Raw genomic sequence first — 12,961 nt, 5'->3', positions numbered from 1 at the left:
GACTAAAATATCCCTAAAGATTAATCTCAATGTGCCATAAGAAAGCATAAAAACAAAACTTCAAGCATCAAAAATGTAAAATTATTGGTATTCAGCATCCAATATCAAATTATTAGGCATGCAAAGAAGCAGAAAAATATGACTTACTAGTCAATAGAAGGAGATCTAGAATTGATAGGGATTATATTAGCAGATGAGTACTTTAAAACAGCTATTATAAATAAGCTTAAGAGCTAAATGAAAACATAGACATAATGAGAAGACAAATAGAAACTATTAGGCAAGATTAGCATATTAAGAAATACAGAAGAGAAGATCAGAAAACTGAGACAGGGCAATAGAAAAGCCATTCACTCTGAAGTTCAGAGAGGGGAAAAAGGGCTGAAAATTTGCAGAGTCTTGGTGATCTTTGGGGTAATAATAAGCAGTTTCACACACACCTAATTGCAGTCCTAGGCCAAATGTTAAATAAAATAGGAGAAATCATGGCTGAAAATGTCCAATATTGTTTGTAAAAATGAATCTATGTATCCAAGAAGTTGAACAATATCAAGTAGGATAAATCCAATGAAAACCAAACAAAGGCAAAAAATGGTAACATTGTGAAACCCAATAATAGAGAGAAAAAAAAAAACTTAAAGGCAGACAGGGTAAAAAGATACAGGGAAAATAAAGAAAGAATGACTGCAGACTTTTCAATGGAAACAGCAAGCCAAAAGACAATGGAATGGCTTACAGTAGTTCCCCTTTATTCATGGGGAGTATATTCTAAGACCCCCAGTGGATTCCTAGAACAGTCAATAATACCGAACCTATATATACTATATTTTTTCTATACATACATACCTATATTAAAGTTTAATTTATAAATTAGGCACAGTAAGAGAGTAACAACAACTAATAATAAAATAGAACAGTGTATGTTCATAAAATTGATGTACACGTGGTCTCTCTCACTTTCTTTCCCTCCCTCTCTCTCTGTCTTAATAACTTATTATATTCTACTCACCCTTCTTGTGATGATATGAGATGATACAATGCCTACGTGTGGTGATATAGTGAGGTGACTGACATAGGTATCACTATTCTTGTGATTGAGGGCCATTATTAAGTAAAATGGGGCTTAACTGAAAAGCAGCACTGGATACCACAGCAGCTGACTGGATAACCAGGACAACTGACTACCAAGTGACTAATGCCTAGGTAGCATGTCCAGCCTGGAAATGCTGGACAAAGGAATGATTCATGTCCCAGGCAGGAGGGAGTAGGGCACTGTGAAATGTGATCATGCTAAACAGAACAGCATGCAATTTAAAACGCATGAATTGTTTCTGGAATTTTCTAATTAACATTTTTTGGACTGTGGTTGACCACATGCAACTGAAGCTGCAAAAAGAGAAACATGGATAAGAAGAGACTACTGTGTTTAGTGTGCTGAAAGTCACAGACCTAAATGTAAAAGCCAAAACTAAAACCCTCTAGTAGAAAATAGAGGAGAAAAATATTTGCTACCTTACAATAAGCAAAGATTTCTTAGACAACACATAAAAAACACTCCATAAAAAGCAGATAAACTGGACTTTACAAAAATGTAAAACCTACTCTTCATCCTTGTGCAGGATCATGCTAATCTTCTCTGTGTAATTCCAATTTTAGTATGTGTGCTGTTGAAGCGAGCACTAAAACCCTATTCTTCAAAAGATACTGTTAAGAAAATGAAAAGGCAAGACACAGACTTGGAAAAAGTGTCTACAATACACTTCTAACAAATAACTTGTATCCAGAATATAAAAAGAATTCTTACAAACTTGAGAGTAAAACAAACAACTTACAAAGATAGGAAAAATATTTAATCAGGCTGGGTGCGGTGGCTCACTCCTGTAATCCCTGCACTTTGGAAGGCCGAGGCGGACAGATCACCCGCACAATCAGGAGATTGAGACCATCCTGGCCAACATGGTGAAACCGCATCTCTAATAAAAATACAAAAATTAGCTGGGCATGGCAGCACGTGCCTGTGATCCCAGCTACTCATGAGGTGGAGGCAGGAGAATCGCTTGAACCCGGGAGGTGAAGGTTGCAGTGAGCCAAGATGACACCACTGCACTTCAGCCTGGTGACAGAGCTAGACTCCATCTCAAAAATAATAAAAATAAAAATAAAGGGCTGGGCACGGTGGCTCATGCCTGTAATCCCAGCACTTTGGGAGGCCGAGGCAGGCGGATCACGAGGTCAGGAGATTGAGATCATTCTGGCTAATATGGTGAAACCCCATCTCTACTAAAAATACAAAAAATTAGCCGGGCGTGGTGTTGGGCGCCTGTAGTCCAAGTTACTCAGAAGACTGAGGCAGGAGAATGGCATGAACCCAGGAGGTGGAGGTTGCAGTGAGCTGAGATAGTGCCACTGCACTCCAGCCTGGGTGACACAGGGAGACTGTCTCAAAAAAAAATAAAAATAAAAATAAAAATAAATAAAATAAACAAATAAAATAAGAAAGAAAGAAAAATGAAAAATATTTAATCAATAACTTCACAAAAAAGATGCATAGGTGGCTAGCAAGCATGCAAAAAGATGCTCAGCATCTTTAGTCATTGGAGAAATGCACAATAGAATCACAAGGAAATATCATTACAGCCCAGTAAAATGGCAAATATCTGACAATTCCAAAAGTGTAGAACAATTGGAAATTTCATAAAGTGCATAAAGTGCTAGTGGGGGTATCAAATTGACAACCAATTTGGAAAAGTTTGACAGTTTCCTATAAAGGTAAACATCACTTACATAAAAACCAGCAATTCCACAACTGGGTATCAGCATATATCCACAAAAAGACTTTTCCATGAACAGTCATAGCAGCTTTATTCATAATAGCCCAAGATGAAAATAACCCAAATGTTCATTAATTAAACTATGACAACATTAAATATAGTAGTCTCTTTTTATTAATAGTTTCTCTTTCTGCAGTTTCCGTTACCTGTGGTTAACCACAGTTTGAATATATTAATTGGAAAATTCTAGAAATAAACACTTCATATGCTTTAGATTGCATGCTTTTCTGCATAGCATTATCAAATTTTGCACTGTCCTACTCCCTCCTGCCTGGGACATGAATCATTCCTTTGTTCGGCATTTCCAGGCTACCCATGTGTTAGTCATTTGGTAGTCAGTTGTCTGGGTTATCAGATCAACTGTTGGGGTATCCAGTGGTTTTGTTCAGGTAAGCCTTATATTACTTAACAATGGTCCTAAGTCATAAGAGTAGTGTCATAGTTGTTTGTATCCATGTGAAAACTACATAATCATCCTGATAGATGCAGAAAATGTTTTGATAAAATTAACCATCCATTCATGTTAAAAACCCTCAACAAAATAGGTGTTGAAGAAATATATCTCAAAATAATGAGAGCTATCTATGACAAACCCATGGTCAACATCATACTGAATGGACAAAAGCTGGAACATTTCCCTTGAAAAGTGGAACAAGACAAGGATGCTCATTCTCACCACTCCTATTCAACATAGTTCTGGAAGTCCTAGCCAGAGCAATTAGGCAAGAGAAAGAAATAAAAGGTATTCAAATAAGGAGAGGAAGTCAAACTATGTTTGTTTGCAGAGGATATTATTCAATACCTGGCAAACCTCATGGTCTCTGCCCAAAAGCTCCTTGATCTGATAAACAACTTCGGAAAAGTTTCAGGATACAAAATCAATGTACAAAAATCAGTAGCATTCCTAACACCAACCACATTCAAGCTGACAGCCAAATCAAGAATGCATTCCCATTCACAATAGCCACAAAAAGAATAAAATACCTAGGAATATAGCTAACCAAAGACGTGAAAGACCTCTCCAATGAGAATTAGGAAGAATCAATATTGTTAAAATGGCCATATTACTCAAAGCAATTTACAGATTCAATGCTATTCCTATCAACATTGCTCACATAATTAGAAAATTCATATGGAGGCTGGGCGTGGTGGCTCACACCTGTAATCCCAGCACTTTCAGAGGCTGAGGCAGGTGGATCATGAGGTCAGGAGATTGAGACCATCCTGGCTAACACAGTGAAACCCCGTCTCTACTAAAAATGCAAAAAATTAGCTGGGCGTGGTGGCAGGTGCCTGTAGTCCCAACTACTTGGGAGGCTGAGGCAGGAGAATGGCGTGAACCTGGGAGGCGGAGCTTGTGGTGAGCAAAGACTGTGCGCCACTGCACTCCAGCTTGGGCGACAGAGCGAGACTCTGTCTCAAAAAAAAAAAAAAAAAAAAAAAAAAGAGAAGAAAATTCATATGGAATCAAAAAAGAACCTGGATAACCAAGTAAGTCCTAAGCAAAAAGAACAAAGCTGGAAGCATTACATTACTTGACTTCAAACTATACTACAAGGCTACAGTAACCAAAACAGCATGGTACTGGTACAAAAACAGACACATAGACCAATGGAATGGATTAGAGAGCCCAGAAATAATGCTTCACGCCTACAACCATCTGATGTTAGATAAAATTGACAAAAACAACCAGTGGGGAAAGGACTCCCTATTCAATAAATGGTACTGGGATAACTGGCTAGCCACATGCAGAAGATTGAAACTTGACCCCTTCCTTATACCATATACAAAAATTAACTCAAGATGGATTAAAGACTTAAATGCAAACTATAAAAAGCCTGGAAGACAACCAAGGACATGTCATTCTGGACACAGGACATGGCAAAGACTTCACGATGAAGATGCCAAAGGTAATTGCAATGGAAACAAAAATTTATAAATAGGACCTAATTAAGCTAAAGAGCTTCTGCACAGCAAAAGAAACTATCAACAGAATAAACAGACACCCTACAGAATGGGAGAAAATATTTGCAAACTATGCATCCCACAAAGGTCTGATATCCAGAATCTATAAGGAACTTAAACAAATTTACAAGCCAAAAACAAATAACTCCATAAAAAGTGGGCAAAGAATATGAACTGACATTTTTCAAAAGAAGACATACATGTAGCCAACAAGCATAGGAAAAAATGCTCAACATCACTCATCATTAGAGAAATGCAAATCAAAACCATAATGAGATACCATCTCACACCAGCCATAATGGCTATTATCAAAAAGTCAAAAATAACAGACAGATATTGGCGAGATTGTGGAGAAAAGGAAATGCTTACACACTGCTGGTGGAAATGTAAATTAGTCCAGTCATTGTGGAAAGCAGTTTGGCAATTTCTCAAAGAACTTAAAACAGAAGTACCATTCGACCCAACAATCCCATTACTGGGTATATACCAAAAGGAATATAAATCATTCTACCATAGAGACACATGCATATGTACATTCATTGCAGCACTTTCCACTATAGCAAAGACATGGGATCAACCTAAATGCCCATCAGTGGTAGACTGGATTAAAAAAAGTGGTACATATACACAATAGAATAATACTATGCAGCCATAAAAAAGAATGAGATCATGTCCTTTGCAGCAACATGGATGCAGCTGGAGGCCATTATCCTAAGCAAACTAACAAAGAAACAGAAAACCAAATACTACTCATAAGTGGGAGCCAAATTTTGAGTACATATGGACACAAAGAAGGGAGCAACAGACACTGGTGCCTATTGAGGGTGGAGGGTAGAAGGAGGGTAAGGATCGAAAAACTAAGTATCTGTTACTATGCTTACTACCTGGGTGACGAAATAATCTGCACACCAAACCCTTGCAATGCAGTTTACCTGCATATTAATAACAAACCTGCACATGTACCCCTGAACCTAAAATAAAAGTTTAAAAGTAAACAAATAAGAAGTAAAAAATAACAACTATAAAAAGGAATGAAAACATGTCCTTTTTAGCAATATGGATGCAGCTGGAGGCCATTATCCTAAGTGAATTAACACAGGAACAGAAAACTGAATACCACATGTTCTCATTTATAAGTGGGAGCTAAACATCAGGGACTCGTGGACATAAAGATGGCAAAAATAGACACTGGGGACTATTAGACAGGGGCATGAGTGGGGGCAAGGGTTGGAAAACTGACTGTTGGGTACTACGCTTAGTACCTGGCTGACGGGATCACTCATACCCAAACCCCAGCATCATGCAATATAACCAGGAAATAAACCTGCACATGTACCCCTGAATCTAAAATGAAAGTTGAAAAAAATCATGCAATATTCATACAGCGGAATACTACTCAGTTATATAAAGAAATGAAGTATGAGTACATGTAGCATCATGGACAAATCTCAGAGATATTAAACTAAATGAAAGAAACCCAACAGAAAAGAGCATATAACTGTATTATTAGGCTTCCATGAAGTTCTAAAACAGGCAAAACTAATGTTAACTACAAAGAACAGATCAGTGTCTGTCTAGGGTTGAGGGTGAATTAGGGGATTATTTACAGGGTGCCTGTAATCCCAGCTACTCGGGAGGCTGAGGCAGGAGAATTGCTTGAACCTGGGAGGTGGAGGTTGCAGTGAGCTGAGATTGTGCCACTGCACTCCAGCCCGGGTGACAGAGTGAGACTCCGTCAAAAAAAAAAAAAAAAAAAAAAGAAAAAAAGAAAGAAAGAAAGAAAAAGACTGATAGGATTTGGATGGGAGAGTTGGGGAAATGGAGATGAGTTAAGGATGACCCCCAAATTTTGGCTTGAGCAATGGGAAAGCTGGAATTGCATTAACTAAGATGGGGAAGGCTGCATGTCAGTGGAGTAGGTTTGGGGTGGAGATTCAGAGTTCAGTTTTGGGCATGGTTAAAATTAATGTCTTCTTAGAGTCTAAGTGGAGATGGAGAGGTGGCAGTTTTTCTGTAGTTCAGAAGAAAGGTCCGCGTAAGAAATATCAACTTGGGTTTTACATAAAGCCATTAGTCTAGACGAGATCTCTTAGAAGATGTTTCTAAGTACTAAATACTAAGTCCTGAGGCTCTACAATGTTACAAGCACAGAGAAATGAAGGATTTGAAAAAGCGCATCCAGTGAGGACAGAGGAGAACCAAGAGAAAGTGGTGTCCTGGAGACAGAAAGAAGAAAATGTTTCAAGGAGGTGAGACAATCAAAAGAGTCAAAGGTAAGAAAGGAGTTGATCATAAGAATGGAGAACATGAATGAAAACAGTGATTTGAGTAGGCAGAGGCTGATTAAGAGAGATTTCTATTGAATTTACCATTTTCACTATGTCTTTCAACATTCAATCAGGAACATGAAGCATTTAGTTGATCATCAGCAGGTCTCTGAGATTTAGAATTCTTTGCCACCTTTTATATCTTAACAGTCACATTCTTCTCTGATGCAAACACAGTTGGGGTTCTATCCCTGTAGATCCCAGGGCCTTCTTTTCAGTCTGTGTTATGGCTCCCAAAACAATGTTTAATTGTGAAAATTCAATGATCAAGTTGACAAAATCAAGTAGACAAAAAAGAGTGTAAAGCACTCTTCCTTGTGCCATGTGTGCCAGAAACCAATTCCAAGTCTGCACATGAATGGGGCCATCCAGCTGTAATGTGAGACATCCCTTCAGCACATTCTGGACAGTAATTTTAAAAAATATGCCAATGATATTACGTAACATCTAAGGGTCATCTGATAAGGGAATTTGGCTGATAATTCATTCTTCATTTTTTCTCCCAATATCGTATCATTATCATTTTGGCTGGTTTTATAGCTTCCATGTGACAGCATGATTTGCAACAGTTTCCACTACAAGAAATGTTAAGTTTGAATAATGCCTGTGTACTCTTGGGTTGAATTTCACCTTTAGCCACAAAATTAATCATTCTTACTGAGTTTGGGACCCTTCCAAACCTTGTCCTGTGTGTCTCTTCGTTTAGCTGTTTCATTTGTATCCTTTAAATTATCCCTTGTAATCAGTGGGTAAACTAGAAAAAAAATTCATTTATTTTTGCAAAGCATTATTTGTGCTTGTTCTGGAAAAAAAAAGTGACTAAATTTATTTATCTGAACAGTCTCTAGTATTATTCAAAATATTATGAAAAGAGCAACATCATCAATTCCACTTAGGACAAATATTCATGAGAAAAGCAAGGCAGACTGGCAGTAGGGGACAGGACAAATGAATGTGGATCTAGTGTCAGCCAAGTTTAGCTTATAATTGCTGTGTACCCTGTTAGCACCATCCCATTTTCTGCTTGTTTCAAGACATAGAGATTCATATGGGGGATTCTCCTTTGAGTCTTGTCCACTATTTAGGTTATGAACTTATTGTTTACTATTTAGGTTTATGAGCTATGGTATTTTTGCTACTGTTTTCATCACTGTTTTTTCATTTTAATGAACCACTTGAAGTCACTGATCCTTTTTTTTTTTTTTTTGAGATGGAGTCTTACTCTGTCGCCCAGGTTGGAGTGCAGGGTGTGATCATGGCTCACTGCAAGCTTCGCCTCCCAGGTTCACGCCATTCTCCTGCATCACACTCCCGAGTAACTGGGACTACAGGTGCCTGCCACCACGCCTGGCTAATTTTTTGTATTTTTAGTAGAGATGGGGTTTCACCGTGTTAGCCAGGATGGTCTCCATCTCCTGACCTCGTGATCCGTCTACCTCAGCCTCCCAAAGTGCTGGGATTACAGGCATGAACCACTGCGCCTGGCCTATCTTTTTTTAAATACCCCCAAATAAGAATATAACTCAGAATAAGTATAATATAAAATAGAAATTTGACAAATGCGAATGAGCCAGTACACAAGGGTTGTGAAAATACATTGGCCCATGAGAACTGTTCTCAGGTGAGGAAATGGTGCTGAGTCAAACTGTCAAGGGCCTCTGCACCACGTATGGCCACAATTGTTAAGAAATGAAAGGGATTTCTGTGAAAATCATAAAAAATTTCACAACTCAGATCTGTCAAATGTAGGTCAACAAAATGGTTTCATCACATTCTCTACTAAAACTAACAAGCCACCTAGATTGATTCCAAAAATGCTCTAATTGCCTACCTCGCTCTCTATCCATGTCTTTTGCAATATGGCTTTTAAGCTACCTGAATCAATAAGTAGAATTTACCCTTGAATTTGAACTTGCCGGGTGACTTCCTTGTCCAGTAGAATGTGGGGAAAATGACACTTTGCTTGTGAGCCTAGGCCTCAAGAGGTCATTCTTATTTATATTCATTTTCTTGGACCTCTGGGAGTCCAAGTTCAATAGCACAGGCTAGCATGCTGAAGGATATCATGTGGAGGAAAGCCGATACACACAAGGCTGCCCTAAACCATCCAGCCCTCTGCCAACCAGCCAGCTGACCACAAACATATGAGTGAGACCAAGCGAGATCAGCCAACCCTGGCCCAGATCTGCCAAACCATCTAGTTGACCCATAGAACGATAACAAATGATTATTTTTCAAGTCACTGAGTGTTTGGGGTGGCTTGTTATGCAGTGCTAGCCAGCTGATTCACCATCTGTCTTCTGTTTGATGGACCACACTTTTAAGAAAAACCAAAGAGGCAGAAAACTTCCTAAGTGTAGGGATCATGTCTATATTTTCAACTTTTAGCTATCCAATATCTAAATTAGGGTTTGGCACATTGTCAACACTCTCTAAGCACTTACTGAATTAATGAATCTATCAACTGCCTACCATCATCTCTATCACCATTTTACATCATGTATTCTGAACATTATCAGCATCCTTTCAAACTGACATAAAGCTCATCTCTTCAGGAAGGAAAAAAATTTGAGTTAGGCCTCTAAAAACAGTATTTTCCAAAAAAAGTACCAAGTTCAGAAATAGGTAAATTATTTGAGTAAACCATTCATTTGAAACAATTAAACCAATTTGCAAATGACTCCATTATGATAAAAGTAGATATCTTTCTTAACAAAAGGATTTTTAACCGATATTTTTAAAAAATAATTTACACTTTGTCTTATCTTAATGAGAAAATTTGCACATAACCTTATTTATTTTTATTATTCATTTTTCATCATTATCATGAATGTTTAGAAAATTTCATGAGGTTCTCTAAGTAAACGTTTACTAAGCATTCACATGGGGTATTGTGCTGTTCTCTGCAGAGAAATGCAGTGCTCTAAAAAAAGCCACCTGCAGTCTTGATTCCCTTTTTCCGCATAGCATGACATATTCACAGATTCTGCGATTAGGATGCAGACATCTGGGCAGAGGGGACTGTTATGCTGCTGACCACTGCCTTTATGTACTGAAGGGGGACTCAGGCCTCTCTGAGTAGGTGTTGGGAAGTTTCTTTTTGAGGCTATTAGGATTTTATTAGCTATTATGAGTTTTTGAGTCCATTATGACTGATTTCTCTGAAAAGGTAGGGTTTGTCTTGCTCACACATAGCTTTATATAGTGTATCCAATAAGGCTTTGCAAAAACAAGAGGCACATAAATCAAAAGCTCCAAATCTGGGGAACTTCTGTAAAGTCTGGATTCCTGGGATGCACTCTTATCTATTAAATCAGACTCTCTAGGGGTGATACTGAGGACTATGTATTTTTCAGAACCTCCCCTGGTGTGACTCATGGCACACACGCTTGGGGAACACTGATACAACGAATTGGGTTTGGGGTGTTGACTGAAATGTTTTTTCCTCTGGGCAGGATGCCCATGGAGCTGCAGAGTTGCTGCTCGGGGATTCCACAGAGCAATGCTACACTGCATTTTCCCCAGTGGACGCTTCACCTTGCCCACACAGACATCTCAATGTGTTCAGTGAAACTGCTGTGTATTTCAAAATCTGTTCCAAAAAGAAAAGCCTAGAACCTCACCAAACCACACTTGAATGTAAAGATACATTTTTGTATCATCTAGTGTTGTGGTCTTTCTGCTCCTTAGCTCAGCTAGGTTCAAGCTTTTGTCTTGCAACCAGGAGGAATTAGGCTTGCAGACACCAGAGGGTGAGTGGAGTAGAATTTATTAAGCAAAAGGAAAGCTCTCAGCCAAGAAAGGACGCAGTTTGGGGGGTTGCCCTACCCAACGGCAGGGAAGTCCCCCGTGTGGCTGGGTCTGGGGCCTTTTATGGACTCAGACTTGGGAGTGAATGCTGATAGGTTTATGAGTATGCAAAAAAGGTTGAAGTGAAGACACCACTCAAAGGTGGGCGTGACAGTGTAGAAAACCAATTAGAAAAAGGTAGGTATATGTAAAATAGGTGAAGGGTGGGGGACGCACCAAACAGGAAGACAAGTTCTCAATCCAGTCCGAGGATTTAGCTTGTATCTTGGCTTTCAGGCTTTAAACCGTCTTCAGCTTGGAGGTGGGATTTCAACGGGGACCCACCCCATCTGCCCAGGCATTTGGCTGCTTCCTGCCACTCTCACTAGTTGTTTAAGAACCCAAATCCTACTGTGCTATCCAAGCCAATGATACTAGCTTTCGACAGACATATTTTTATCCATAAACATGATACTATAGAGCTCATCTTTCATCATGGCACAGAACTTCATCATTTGAGAAAGTATAAAGGAACTTAGGAACGAAATGACCGGTATCTCCAGTGTTTGATAGCTGACCTGACTCACTTCACAGGCCTCAGTCACAGTCCCATCTGGGCAACCATGCCTGGTGTGGGAAGTTCTTGTCCTAATGAAAATAAATAAATCTTTGGGATCTTACCTTTTCAGGAACTGGAATGGTCTCAAGTCATGGCTATTTGGGAGGTAAAAAGTGATCTTAATAACATTTTAAAAACATCATCTCTTGAAAGACCATTTTCTTGGCAAAACACATATAGAATGAATAGCTTTCCAGCAAATACTGCCACTTTTATAACAGGGGCACATGAGTTTAGTGCCTAATTTGAGACACAGGAAAGTTCCCCGCCTTCCTTCCCCCATGATCAGGCAGTCTGCACTCAAGCCCATGTACACCCCATCCCACCCCTAACCCAGCCCTAACCTGGAAATACTCTGCAGGTCTCCAGTCCAAAAGCCCTTCAGACAGCGAAGACAACAGGTAGAAAAAAATTAGACTTTGTCTTTCCTTGATTGACTGGCTCTGATTTTTGCCAAATCAATAGAAGTGGCAGGTGTGTTCTGTATCCAAAAGCTTGGGACATAATTCTGCCCCTCTTGATCTTATTTGGCCCAGACACCTCCCAAATTCCTTCCCACACCTACACCCCAGGAAAAAGCAGCCTAGGCAGCCACTTTTTTTTTTTTTTTTTGCCTCTAATTGCTACTTACTCAATTGTATGTAGTTTTTCTCATTATACTATCATTTTTATAACATGAGGTCCCATTGCCAGGTAACCTTGCACAACACAGAGGTCATTTTGGATGGACCCTCTGTTGCATTTGCTCAGATTCCAACTATGTTCTTAGTTCCCTTCACCTCTGTGGTCTATGGCAGAGACTGGTAAATTTTTTTCTCTAATGGGCCAGAGAGTCTCTGTAGCTACTCCCCTACCTGGCTGCTGTGACATGAAAATAGCCATGGACAATATATAAACAAAAAAGTGTACTGTGTGTCAATAAAACTGATTTATGGGCACTGAAATTCTAATTTCAGATAATTTTTGAGTTTCACAAAGATTTTTTGTTTTTTCAATGTTTAAAAAACGTAAAAACCATTCTTAGCTTGCAGGCTTAAGGTGGCAGGCTTAAGGTGCAGACCCCTGGCCTAAAGAATGCAAAATCTTCCACAGTTTCGTGGTGATGTATGTGGGATTAGAAATCAGATTTCCTTGGTATAAATCCCAGCTCCTCTACATGCTAATGTGTTCTTAGACTTGTTGCTTAAGCTCCTTGTATCTCGGTTTCTTCATCTATAAAAGACGAATGTTATAGAAGCTACCTCACTGGGTTCCTGTAAAGAATAAATGAGACAGAAAAAGCATATAGAATAAGGCATGGCACATTACAGGTACATAATAAATATTATTATCAGTATTGTGATCATGATTAATTTTTCCTGTTTTGTATTCCTGTAAGATCTTGCAGAATTTACTAACTTAATCTATTTTATTTCTTTGAGTTAAGCTCA

The 12,961-nt window shown here is 38.9% G+C and overlaps 1 pseudogene; it reads right to left on the bottom strand.

Annotated features, from left to right (window-relative positions):
- Positions 1-1,583: 1,583 nt before the first annotated feature.
- Positions 1,584-1,680, bottom strand: LOC112632239 (annotated as a pseudogene).
- Positions 1,681-12,961: the final 11,281 nt, after the last annotated feature.

This window comes from Theropithecus gelada, chromosome 9 (assembly GCF_003255815.1).
Source record: "Theropithecus gelada isolate Dixy chromosome 9, Tgel_1.0, whole genome shotgun sequence".
NCBI classification, from domain to species: domain Eukaryota; kingdom Metazoa; phylum Chordata; class Mammalia; order Primates; family Cercopithecidae; genus Theropithecus; species Theropithecus gelada.
The sequence above is the reverse complement of the archived record's forward strand: the minus strand, read 5'-3'. Positions and strand labels throughout refer to the sequence as shown.